General features: G+C 60.5%; 1 pseudogene; it reads left to right on the top strand.

The window, feature by feature from the left end:
- The window catches only part of LOC127918044 (protein CLEC16A-like), an 88,710-nt pseudogene that overhangs the window by 35,904 nt on the left and 40,016 nt on the right, over positions 1-12,790 (top strand).

The raw sequence follows: 12,790 nt of genomic DNA, 5'->3' as shown, positions 1-12,790 counted from the left end.
TGGAAGGAGCTCCTGCTGTATGAGGATTCAGGGGAATCATCCACTAATCCACTGGAAGGAGCTCCTGCTGTATGAGGATTCAGTGGAATCATCCACTAATCCACTGGAAGGAGCTCCTGCTGTATGAGGATTCAGGGGAATCATCCACTAATCCACTGGAAGGAGTTCCTGCTGTATGAGGATTCAGGGGAATCATCCACTAATCCACTGGAAGGAGCTCCTGCTGTATGAGGATTCAGTGGAATCATCCACTAATCCACTGATCATCAATCACTGTCAACTGACGCAAATCCATTTCCTTGGAAATATTCTATCTGTCCTGCTCAAAATACACTACTTAGTTTTCTTTGGAAGTCGGTTTTCTGTGTGAATAATTATCCACTCTCCACTGGAAGGAGCTCTGTGTCTCTCTCAGTCTCTCTCCACTGTCTCTCTCTCTGTCTCTCTGAGGATCTCTCTCCACTCTCTCTCTGTCATCTCTCTCTCTCCTGTCTCTCTCTCTGTCTCTCTCTCTCTCTCAGTGGAATCTCCTCTCTCCACTCTCTCTCTCTCTGTCTCTGTCTCTCTCTCTCTCTCTCTGTCTCTCTGCTGTATGAGGATTCTCTCCTCTGTATGAGGATTCTCTCAAAATCTCTCTCTCTCTACACTCTCCTAGTTTCTCTCTGTGTCTCTCTCTGTGTCTCTCTCTCTCTGTCTCTGTCTCTCTCTCTCCCTGTCTCTCTCTCTCTCTCTCTCTCTCTCTCTCTCTCTCTCTGTCTCTCTCTCTCTCTCTCTCTCTCTGTCTCTCTCTCTCTCTCTCTCTCTGTCTCTCTCTCTCTCTCTCCCTCTCTCTCTCTCTCTCTCTCTCTCTGTGTCTCTCTGTCTCTGTCTCTCTCTCTCTCTCTCTCTCTCTCTCCCTCTCTCTCTCTCTCTCCTCTCTCTCTCTGTCTCTCCTCTCTCTCTCTCTCTCCTGTCTCTCTCTCTCTGTCTCTCTCTCTGTCTCTCTCTCTCTCTCTCTCTCTCTCTGTCTCTCTCTGTCTCTCTCCTCTCTCCCTGTCTCTCTCTCTCTCTGTCTCTCTCTCCCTGTCTCTCTCTGTCTCTCTCTCTGTCTCTCCCTCTCTCTCTCTCTCTCTGTCTCTCTCTGTCTCTGTCTCTCTCTCCCTGTCTCTCTCTCTCTCTCCTGTCTCTGTCTCTCCCTGTCTCTCTCTCTCTCTCCCTGTCTCTCTCTCTCCCTGTCTCTCTCTCTCTCCTGTCTCTCTGTCTCTCTCTCTCTCTCTCCTGTCTCTCTCTCTCTCTCTCTCTCTGTCTAAAGTCTGTCTCTCTCTCTCTCTCTCTCCCTGTCTCTCTCTCTCTCTCCCTGTCTCTCTCTGTCTCTCTGCTCTCTCTCTGTCTCTCTCTCTCTCTCTCCTCTCTCCTGTCTCTCTGTCTCTCTTGAACAAACTGTCTCTCTCTCCTGTCTATGTATGTGTATATCTCTCTCTCTCTGTCTCTCTCCTCTCTCTCTCTCTGTCTCTCTCTCCTCCCAGACCGGTCTAGCTCATCTGTCTCTCTCTCTGCTCTCTGTCTCTCTACTCTCTCCTGTCTCTCTCACAGCAAAGGTTCTCGGTAGATGCTGGCTCCGGTCTCTGTAGGTTCTCCGGTAGGTTAGCTCCTGTCTCTCTCTCTCTCTCTCTCTCTCTCTCTCTCTCTCTCTCTCTCTCTGTCTCTCTCTCTCTCTAGCTCTCTCTTCTCTCTGTCTCTCTCTTAGCCCTGTCTTAGCTCCTGTTAGCTCTAGGTTAGCTCTCGGTAGGTTAGCTCCTCTTCTCTCTCTCCCTCTCTCTTAGTCCGTCTCTTAGCTGTCTGGTTAGCTCTCTCTCTGTCTAGCTCCTCTCTCTTAGCTCTCTCCTCTCTCTCTCTCTCTTCTCTCTCTGTGTTCTCTCTGTGTAGGCTCTGTGATGTTCTGTAGAGATGTTCTCAGACTCTGGATCTGTGTCTCTCTCTCTCTAGTGGATCATCTGTTCTGTTTCTCTGTTCTGTTAACAGACTAGTCTCTCTGATGTTCTGTCTCTGTTCTGTCTCTCTCTGTCTCTCTTCTGTCTCTCTGTTCTGTTAAAGACTAGTGGGTAGATAATATACAAAAGTGTTCAATAAACAACTAAATGAATCATGACATTATCATACAGAAGTTTCAAAACAATAAAGACATTACAAATGTTCTGTAGAGATGTTCTGTTATGTATGTGGATATATGTTCTGTACGGTGTTGTAACAATGTGGACAAATGGTTAGAAGTCTGTCTCCTGTCTGTCTCTCTCTCCTCTCCTCTGTTCAGACTCCAGACCATTCCTGTAGACATGGTGTACAGTGCTCTAGATTGTAGTGAAGTGGATTATCATGCTCTGTTTGTACTCTGTCTTCTCTAACGACTAGTGTCCCACAGCAAAGGTGAGAGGAGCATCTGATGTTCTGTTCAACAGACTAGATGAGTTAGCTCTGTAGAGATGTTCAGCTAACAGACTAGTGGAGATGTTAGATCCGGTGGTTAGCTCTGTAGAGATGTTCTGTTAACAGATTAGCTGGATCATGATGTTGGCTCCAGACTAGTGGATCATGATGTTCTGGTAGAGATGTTCTGTTAGGCTAGCTCCCGTCGGTTAGCTGTTCAGATAACGCTAGTGGCATAGCTCTGGTAGGCTAGCTAGTGGATCATGATGTTCTGTAGAGATGTTCAGATAACTAGACTCCGGATAGGCTGTTCTGTAGATGTTCTGTTAACAGACTAGTGGAATGTTTGTTCAGGTATCAACCGTGAGTTGTTGGAGAGGCTGCAGTTACCGGTCCCAGACCAGGAGAGGAGCTGTTACAGCCAGGTGTTGGTGGAGAGACTCATACGGGTGATGAACGTGGCCGCACAACCAGGTAACACACACACATTATCACACACACACACACACACACACACACATTATCACACACACACACACACATTATACACACACACACACACACACACATTATCACACACACACACACACATTATCACACACACACACATTATCACACACACACACACACACATTATCACACACACACACACACATTATCACACACACACACACATATCACACACACACACACACACACACACACACACACATTATCACACACACACACACATTATCACACACACACACACACATTATCACACACACACACACACATTATCACACACACACACACATTATCACACACCACATTATCACACACACACACATTATCACACACACACACACATTATCACACACACACACACATTATCACTCACACACACACACATTATCACACACACACACACATTATCACACACACATTATCACACACACACACACATTATCACACACACACACATTATCACACACACACACACACATTATCACACACACACACACACACACACACACACACACACACACACACACACACACACACACACACACACACACACACACACACACATTATCACACATTATCACACACACATTATCACACACACACACATTATCACACACACACACACACATTATCTCACACACACACACACACATTATCACACCCACACATTGTCACACACACATTTATCACACACACACACAAATAACACGCACACATTGTCACCCACAAACCACCTAACGTGATATGTATTTGTGTGTAGATGGTAAGGTACGTCTGGCTACTCTGGAGCTGAGCTGTCTGCTGTTGAAACGGTCCGTCCTCTCCTCCTCATCCTCCTCTTCCTCCTCTCCTGCTCACTGCATCATCAAGGACGTACACCTGGCCTGTCTAGAGGTGAGTGTGTCCGTCTCTCCCCCTTTGGTCCTGACATCCAGCCCTCCTCTCTCTCTGGTCCCCAGCCCTCCTCTCTCTCTCTCTGGTCCCCAGCCCTCCTCTCTCTCTGGTCCCCAGCCCTCCTCTCTCTGGTCCCCAGCCCTCCTCCTCTCTCTGGTCCCCAGCCCTCCTCTCTCTCTGGTCCCCAGCCCTCCTCTCTCTGGTCCCCAGCCCTCCTCTCTCTCTCTGGTCCCCAGCCCTCCTCTCTCTCTGGTCCCCAGCCCTCCTCTCTCTCTGGTCCCCAGCCCTCCTCTCTCTGGTCCCCAGCCCTCCTCTCTCTCTGGTCCCCAGCCCTCCTCTCTCTGGTCCCCAGCCCTCCTCTCTCTCTCTGGTCCCCAGCCCTCCTCTCTCTCTCTCTGGTCCCCAGCCCTCCTCTCTCTCTCTGGTCCCCAGCCCTCCTCTCTCTCTGGTCCCCAGCCCTCCTCTCTCTCTGGTCCCCAGCCCTCCTCTCTCTCTGGTCCCCAGCCCTCCTCTCTCTGGTCCCCAGCCCTCCTCTCTCTCTCTGGTCCCCAGCCCTCCTCTCTCTCTCTGGTCCCCAGCCCTCCTCTCTCTCTCTGGTCCCCAGCCCTCCTCTCTCTCTCTGGTCCCCAGCCCTCCTCTCTCTCTGGTCCCCAGCCCTCCTCTCTCTCTCTGGTCCCCAGCCCTCCTCTCTCTCTGGTCCCCAGCCCTCCTCTCTCTGGTCCCCAGCCCTCCTCTCTCTCTCTGGTCCCCAGCCCTCCTCCTCTCTCTCTCTGGTCCCCAGCCCTCCTCCTCTCTCTCTCTGGTCCCCAGCCCTCCTCTCTCTCTCTCTGGTCCCCAGCCCTCCTCTCTCTGGTCCCCAGCCCTCCTCTCTCTGGTCCCCAGCCCTCCTCTCTCTCTCTGGTCCCCAGCCCTCCTCTCTCTCTCTCTGGTCCCCAGCCCTCCTCTCTCTCTCTGGTCCCCAGCCCTCCTCTCTCTCTCTCTGGTCCCCAGCCCTCCTCTCTCTCTCTGGTCCCCAGCCCTCCTCTCTCTCTCTCTGGTCCCAGCCCTCCTCTCTCTCTGGTCCCCAGCCCTCCTCTCTCTCTCTGGTCCCCAGCCCTCCTCTCTCTCTCTGGTCCCCAGCCCTCCTCTCTCTCTCTCTGGTCCCCAGCCCTCCTCTCTCTCTCTGGTCCCCAGCCCTCCTCTCTCTGGTCCCCAGCCCTCCTCTCTCTCTCTGGTCCCCAGCCCTCCTCTCTCTCTGGTCCCCAGCCCTCCTCCTCTCTCTGGTCCCCAGCCCTCCTCTCTCTCTGGTCCCCAGCCCTCCTCTCTCTCTCTCTGGTCCCCAGCCCTCCTCTCTCTCTGGTCCCCAGCCCTCCTCTCTCTCTCTGGTCCCCAGCCCTCCTCTCTCTCTGGTCCCCAGCCCTCCTCTCTCTCTCTGGTCCCCAGCCCTCCTCTCTCTCTCTCTGGTCCCCAGCCCTCCTCTCTCTCTCTGGTCCCCAGCCCTCCTCTCTCTCTCTGGTCCCCAGCCCTCCTCTCTCTCTCTCTGGTCCCCAGCCCTCCTCTCTCTCTCTGGTCCCCAGCCCTCCTCTCTCTCTCTGGTCCCCAGCCCTCCTCCTCTCTCTCTGGTCCCCAGCCCTCCTCTCTCTCTGGTCCCCAGCCCTCCTCTCTCTCTCTGGTCCCCAGTCCTCCTCTCTCTCTGGTCCCCCGCCCCCTCCTCTCTCTCTCTGGTCCCCAGCCCTCCTCTCTCTCTCTCTGGTCCCCAGCCCTCCTCTCTCTGGTCCCCAGCCCTCTCTCTCTCTCTGGTCCCCAGCCCTCCTCCTCTCTCTGGTCCCCAGCCCCCTCTCTCTGGTCCCCAGCCCTCCTCTCTGGTCCCCAGCCCTCCTCTCTCTCTGGTCCCCAGCCCTCCTCTCTCTCTCTCTGGTCCCCAGCCCTCCTCTCTCTCTCTCTGGTCCCCAGCCCTCCTCTCTCTCTCTGGTCCCCAGCCCTCCTCTCTCTCTGGTCCCCAGCCCTCCTCTCTCTCTGGTCCCCAGCCCTCCTCTCTCTGGTCCCCAGCCCTCCTCTCTCTCTGGTCCCCAGCCCTCCTCCTCTCTCTGGTCCCCAGCCCTCCTCTCTCTCTCTGGTCCCCAGCCCTCCTCTCTCTCTCTGGTCCCCAGCCCTCCTCTCTCTCTCTCTCTGGTCCCCAGCCCTCCTCTCTCTGGTCCCCAGCCCTCTCTCTCTGGTCCCCAGCCCTCCTCTCTCTGGTCCCCAGCCCCTCTCTCTCTCTGGTCCCCAGCCCCCTCTCTCTGGTCCCCAGCCCTCCTCTCTCTGGTCCCCAGCCCTCCTCTCTCTGGTCCCCAGCCCTCCTCTCTCTGGTCCCCAGCCCTCCTCTCTCTGGTCCCCAGCCCTCTCTCTCTCCTCTCTCTCTCTGGTCCCCAGCCCTCCTCTCTCTGGTCCCCAGCCCTCCTCTCTCTGGTCCCCAGCCCTCCTCTCTCTCTCTGGTCCCCAGCCCCCCTCTCTCTCTCTCTGGTCCCCAGCCCTCCTCTCTCTCTCTCTGGTCCCCAGCCCTCCTCTCTCTGGTCCCCAGCCCTCCTCTCTCTGTTCCCCAGCCCTCCTCTCTCTCTCTGGTCCCCAGCCCTCTCTCTCTGGTCCCCAGCCCTCCTCTCTCTCTCTGGTCCCCAGCCCTCCTCTCTCTCTGGTCCCCAGCCCTCCTCTCTCTCTCTGGTCCCCAGCCCTCCTCTCTCTCTCTGGTCCCCAGCCCTCCTCTCTCTCTGGTCCCCAGCCCTCCTCTCTCTCTCTGGTCCCCAGCCCTCCTCTCTCTCTGGTCCCCAGCCCTCCTCTCTCTCTCTGGTCCCCAGCCCTCCTCTCTCTCTCTGGTCCCCAGCCCTCCTCTCTCTCTGGTCCCCAGCCCTCCTCTCTCTCTCTGGTCCCCAGCCCTCCTCTCTCTCTCTGGTCCCCAGCCCTCCTCTCTCTCTCTGGTCCCCAGCCCTCCTCTCTCTCTGGTCCCCAGCCCCCTCTCTCTCTCTGGTCCCCAGCCCTCCTCTCTCTCTCTCTGGTCCCCAGCCCTCCCTCTCTCTGGTCCCCAGCCCTCCTCTCTCTCTCTGGTCCCCAGTCCTCCTCTCTCTGGTCCCCAGCCCCCTCTCTCTGGTCCCCAGCCCTCCTCTCTCTCTCTGGTCCCCAGCCCTCTCTCTCTCTGGTCCCCAGCCCCTCCTCTCTCTCTCTGGTCCCCAGCCCCTCCTCTCTCTCTGGTCCCCAGCCCTCCTCTCTCTCTCTGGTCCCCAGCCCTCCTCTCTCTGGTCCCCAGCCCTCCTCTCTCTGGTCCCCAGCCCTCCTCTCTCTCTCTCTGGTCCCCAGCCCTCCTCTCTCTCTCTGGTCCCCAGCCCTCCTCTCTCTCTGGTCCCCAGCCCTCCTCTCTCTCTCTGGTCCCCAGCCCTCCTCTCTCTCTCTCTGGTCCCCAGCCCTCCTCCCCTCTCTCTGGTCCCCAGCCCTCCTCTCTCTCTGGTCCCCAGCCCCCTCTCTCTGGTCCCCAGCCCCTCTCTCTCTGGTCCCCAGCCCTCCTCTCTCTCTCTGGTCCCCAGCCCTCCTCTCTCTCTCTGGTCCCCAGCCCTCTCTCTCTCTGGTCCCCAGCCCCCTCTCTCTCTGGTCCCCAGCCCTCCTCTCTCTCTCTGGTCCCCAGCCCTCCTCTCTCTCTGGTCCCCAGCCCTCCTCTCTCTCTCTCTGGTCCCCAGCCCTCCTCTCTCTCTCTCTGGTCCCCAGCCCTCCTCTCTCTCTGGTCCCCAGCCCTCCTCTCTCTGGTCCCCAGCCCTCCTCTCTCTGGTCCCCCGCCCTCCTCTCTCTCTCTGGTCCCCAGCCCTCCTCTCTCTGGTCCCCAGTCCTCCTCTCTCTCTCTGGTCCCCAGCCCTCCTCTCTCTCTGGTCCCCAGCCCTCCTCTCTCTCTCTGGTCCCCAGCCCTCCTCTCTCTGGTCCCCCGCCCTCCTCTCTCTCTCTCTGGTCCCCAGCCCTCCTCTCTCTGGTCCCCAGCCTCCTCTCTCTCTCTGGTCCCCAGCCCTCCCTCTCTCTCTCTGGTCCCCAGCCCTCCTCTCTCTCTGGTCCCCAGTCCTCCTCTCTCTCTGGTCCCCAGCCCTCCTCTCTCTCTGGTCCCCAGCCCTCCTCTCTCTCTGGTCCCCAGCCCCCTCTCTCTGGTCCCCAGCCCTCCTCTCTCTCTGGTCCCCAGCCCTCCTCTCTCTCTCTGGTCCCCAGCCCTCCTCTCTGGTCCCCAGCCCTCCTCTCTCTGGTCCCCAGCCCTCCTCTCTCTCTCTGGTCCCCAGCCCTCCTCTCTCTCTCTCTGGTCCCCAGCCCTCCTCTCTCTCTCTCTGGTCCCCAGCCCTCCTCTCTCTCTGGTCCCCAGCCCTCCTCTCTCTCTCTGGTCCCCAGCCCTCCTCTCTCTGGTCCCCAGCCCTCCTCTCTCTGGTCCCCAGCCCTCCTCTCTCTGGTCCCCAGCCCTCCTCCTCTCTCTGGTCCCCAGCCCTCCTCTCTCTCTGGTCCCCAGCCCTCCCCTCTCTCTCTCTGGTCCCCAGCCCTCCTCTCTCTCTCTGGTCCCCAGCCCTCCTCTCTCTCTGGTCCCCAGCCCTCCTCTCTCTCTGGTCCCCAGCCCTCCTCTCTCTCTGGTCCCCAGCCCCTCTCTCTCTCTGGTCCCCAGTCCCCTCTCTCTCTGGTCCCCAGCCCTCTCTCTCTGGTCCCCAGCCCTCCTCTCTCTCTCTGGTCCCCAGCCCTCCTCTCTCTGGTCCCCAGCCCTCCTCTCTCTCTGGTCCCCAGCCCTCCTCTCTCTCTGGTCCCCAGCCCTCCTCTCTCTGGTCCCCAGCCCTCCTCCTCTCTCTGGTCCCCAGCCCTCCTCTCTCTCTGGTCCCCAGCCCTCCTCTCTCTGGTCCCCAGCCCTCCTCTCTCTCTCTGGTCCCCAGCCCTCCTCTCTCTGGTCCCCAGCCCTCCTCTCTCTCTGGTCCCCAGCCCTCCTCCTCTCTCTGGTCCCCAGCCCTCCTCTCTCTGGTCCCCAGCCCTCCTCTCTCTCTGGTCCCCAGCCCTCCTCTCTCTGGTCCCCAGCCCTCCTCTCTCTGGTCCCCAGCCCTCCTCTCTCTCTGGTCCCCAGCCCTCCTCTCTCTCTCTGGTCCCCAGCCCTCCTCTCTCTCTGGTCCCCAGCCCTCCTCTCTCTCTGGTCCCCAGCCCTCCTCTCTCTCTGGTCCCCAGCCCTCCTCTCTCTCTCTGGTCCCCAGCCCTCCTCTCTCTCTCTGGTCCCCAGCCCTCCTCTCTCTCTGGTCCCCAGCCCTCCTCTCTCTCTCTGGTCCCCAGCCCTCCTCTCTCTCTCTGGTCCCCAGCCCCCCTCTCTCTCTGGTCCCCAGCCCTCCTCTCTCTCTCTGGTCCCCAGTCCTCCTCTCTCTCTGGTCCCCAGCCCTCCTCTCTCTCTGGTCCCCAGCCCTCCTCTCTCTCTCTGGTCCCCAGCCCCCTCTCTCTCTGGTCCCCACCCCCCCCCTCTCTCTCTCTGGTCCCCAGCCCTCCTCTCTCTCTCTGGTCCCCAGCCCTCCTCTCTCTCTCTGGTCCCCAGCCCTCCTCTCTCTCTGGTCCCCAGCCCTCCTCCCTCTCTCTCTCTCTCTGGTCCCCAGCCCTCCTCTCTCTCTCTGGTCCCCAGCCCTCCTCTCTCTCTGGTCCCCAGCCCTCCTCTCTCTCTCTGGTCCCCAGCCCTCCTCTCTCTCTCTCTGGTCCCCAGCCCTCCTCTCTCTCTCTCTCTGGTCCCCAGCCCTCCTCTCTCTCTCTGGTCCCCAGCCCTCCTCTCTCTCTCTGGTCCCCAGCCCTCCTCTCTCTCTCTGGTCCCCAGCCCTCCTCTCTCTCTCTGGTCCCCAGCCCTCCTCTCTCTCTCTGGTCCCCAGCCCTCCTCTCTCTCTCTCTGGTCCCCAGCCCTCCTCCTCTCTCTCTCTGGTCCCCAGCCCTCCTCCTCTCTCTCTGGTCCCCAGCCCTCCTCTCTCTCTCTGGTCCCCAGCCCTCCTCTCTCTCTCTCTGGTCCCCAGCCCTCCTCTCTCTCTCTGGTCCCCAGCCCTCCTCTCTCTCTCTGGTCCCCAGCCCTCCTCTCTCTCTCTGGTCCCCAGCCCTCCTCTCTCTCTCTGGTCCCCAGCCCTCCTCTCTCTCTCTGGTCCCCAGCCCTCCTCTCTCTGGTCCCCAGCCCTCCCCTCTCTCTCTGGTCCCCAGCCTCCTCTCTCTCTCTGGTCCCCAGCCCTCCTCTCTCTCTCTGGTCCCCAGCCCTCCTCTCTCTCTGGTCCCCAGCCCTCCTCTCTCTCTGGTCCCAGCCCTCCTCTCTCTCTCTGGTCCCCAGCCCTCCTCTCTCTCTCTGGTCCCCAGTCCTCCTCTCTCTCTGTCCCCAGCCCTCCTCTCTCTCTCTCTGGTCCCCAGCCCTCCTCTCTCTCTCTCTGGTCCCCAGCCCTCCTCTCTCTCTCTGGTCCCCAGCCCTCCTCTCTCTCTGGTCCCCAGCCCTCCTCTCTCTCTCTCTGGTCCCCAGCCCTCCTCTCTCTCTGGTCCCCAGCCCTCCTCTCTCTGGTCCCCAGCCCTCCTCTCTCTCTCTCTGGTCCCCAGCCCTCCTCTCTCTCTCTCTCTGGTCCCCAGCCCTCCTCTCTCTCTCTCTGGTCCCCAGCCCTCCTCTCTCTCTGGTCCCCAGCCCTCCTCTCTCTCTCTGGTCCCCAGCCCTCCTCTCTCTCTCTGGTCCCCAGCCCTCCTCTCTCTCTCTCTGGTCCCCAGCCCTCCTCTCTCTCTCTGGTCCCCAGCCCTCCTCTCTCTCTCTCTGGTCCCCAGCCCTCCTCTCTCTCTCTGGTCCCCAGCCCTCCTCTCTCTCTGGTCCCCAGCCCTCCTCTCTCTGGTCCCCCAGCCCTCCTCTCTCTGGTCCCCAGCCCTCCTCTCTCTCTCTCTCTGGTCCCCAGCCCTCCTCTCTCTCTCTCTGGTCCCCAGCCCTCTCTCTCTCTCTCTGGTCCCCAGTCCTCCTCTCTCTGGTCCCCAGCCCCCTCTCTCTCTCTGGTCCCCAGCCCTCCTCTCTCTCTCTGGTCCCCAGCCCCCTCTCTCTCTGGTCCCCAGCCCCCTCTCTCTCTCTGGTCCCCAGTCCTCCTCTCTCTCTGGTCCCCAGCCCCCTCTCTCTGGTCCCCAGCCCTCCTCTCTCTCTCTGGTCCCCAGCCCCTCTCTCTCTGGTCCCCAGCCCCCTCCTCTCTCTCTGGTCCCCAGCCCTCCTCTCTCTCTGGTCCCCAGCCCTCCTCTCTCTCTGGTCCCCAGCCCTCCTCTCTCTCTGGTCCCCAGCCCTCCTCTCTCTGGTCCCCAGCCCTCCTCTCTCTCTGGTCCCCAGCCCTCCTCTCTCTGGTCCCCAGCCCTCCTCTCTCTCTCTGGTCCCCAGCCCTCCTCTCTCTCTCTGGTCCCCAGCCCTCCTCTCTCTGGTCCCCAGCCCTCCTCTCTGGTCCCCAGCTCTCTCTGGTCCCCAGCCCTCCTCTCTCTCTGGTCCCCAGCCCTCCTCCTCTCTCTCTGGTCCCCAGCCCTCCTCTCTCTCTCTCTGGTCCCCAGCCCTCCTCTCTCTCTCTCTGGTCCCCAGCCCTCCTCTCTCTGGTCCCCAGCCCTCCTCTCTCTGGTCCCCAGTCCTCCTCTCTCTCTCTGGTCCCCAGCCCCTCCTCTCTCTGGTCCCCAGCCCTCCTCTCTCTCTCTCTCTGGTCCCCAGCCCTCCTCTCTCTCTCTCTGGTCCCCAGTCCTCCTCTCTCTCTGGTCCCCAGCCCCTCTCTCTCTCTGGTCCCCAGCCTCCTCTCTCTCTGGTCCCCAGCCCTCCTCTCTCTGGTCCCCAGCCCCCTCTCTCTCTCTGGTCCCCAGTCCTCCTCTCTCTCTGGTCCCCAGCCCCCTCTCTCTGGTCCCCAGCCCTCCTCTCTCTCTGGTCCCCAGCCCCCTCTCTCTGGTCCCCAGCCCCCTCCTCTCTCTCTGGTCCCCAGCCCTCCTCTCTCTCTCTGGTCCCCAGCCCTCCTCTCTCTGGTCCCCAGCCCTCCTCTCTCTGGTCCCCAGCCCTCCTCTCTCTCTGGTCCCCAGCCCTCCTCTCTCTCTGGTCCCCAGCCCCTCTCTCTCTCTGGTCCCCAGCCCTCCTCTCTCTCTCTCTGGTCCCCAGCCCCCTCTCTCTGGTCCCCAGCCCCCTCCTCTCTGGTCCCCAGCCCCCTCTCTCTGGTCCCCAGCCCCTCCTCTCTCTCTGGTCCCCAGCCCCTCCTCTCTCTGGTCCCCAGCCCTCCTCTCTCTGGTCCCCAGCCCCCTCTCTCTCTGGTCCCCAGCCCCCTCTCTCTCTGGTCCCCAGCCCTCCTCTCTCTGGTCCCCAGCCCTCCTCTCTCTGGTCCCCAGCCCTCCTCTCTCTCTGGTCCCCAGCCCTCCCTCTCTCTCTCTCTGGTCCCCAGCCCCCTCTCTCTCTGGTCCCCAGCCCTCCTCTCTCTGGTCCCCAGCCCCCTCTCTCTGGTCCCCAGCCCTCCTCTCTCTCTGGTCCCCAGCCCTCCTCTCTCTGGTCCCCAGCCCCCTCTCTCTCTCTGGTCCCCAGTCCTCCTCTCTCTCTGGTCCCCAGCCCTCCTCTCTCTGGTCCCCAGCCCTCCTCTCTCTCTGGTCCCCAGCCCTCCTCTCTCTCTGGTCCCCAGCCCCCTCCTCTCTCTCTCTGGTCCCCAGCCCTCCTCTCTCTGGTCCCCAGCCCTCCTCTCTCTCTGGTCCCCAGCCCTCCTCTCTCTGGTCCCCAGCCCTCCTCTCTCTCTCTGGTCCCCAGCCCTCCTCTCTCTCTGGTCCCCAGCCCTCCTCTCTCTCTCTGGTCCCCAGCCCTCCTCTCTCTCTGGTCCCCAGCCCTCCTCTCTCTCTGGTCCCCAGCCCTCCTCTCTCTCTGGTCCCCAGCCCTCCTCTCTCTCTCTGGTCCCCAGCCCTCCTCTCTCTGGTCCCCAGCCCCTCCTCTCTCTGGTCCCCAGCCCTCCTCCTCTCTCTGGTCCCCAGCCCTCCTCTCTCTCTCTGGTCCCCAGCCCTCCTCTCTCTCTGG

The sequence above is a fragment of the Oncorhynchus keta genome, unplaced genomic scaffold, assembly GCF_023373465.1.
Source record: "Oncorhynchus keta strain PuntledgeMale-10-30-2019 unplaced genomic scaffold, Oket_V2 Un_contig_1289_pilon_pilon, whole genome shotgun sequence".
Lineage (NCBI taxonomy): Eukaryota > Metazoa > Chordata > Actinopteri > Salmoniformes > Salmonidae > Oncorhynchus > Oncorhynchus keta.
Note: the sequence above shows the minus strand (reverse complement) of the source record. Positions and strands in the feature narration are given on the sequence as shown.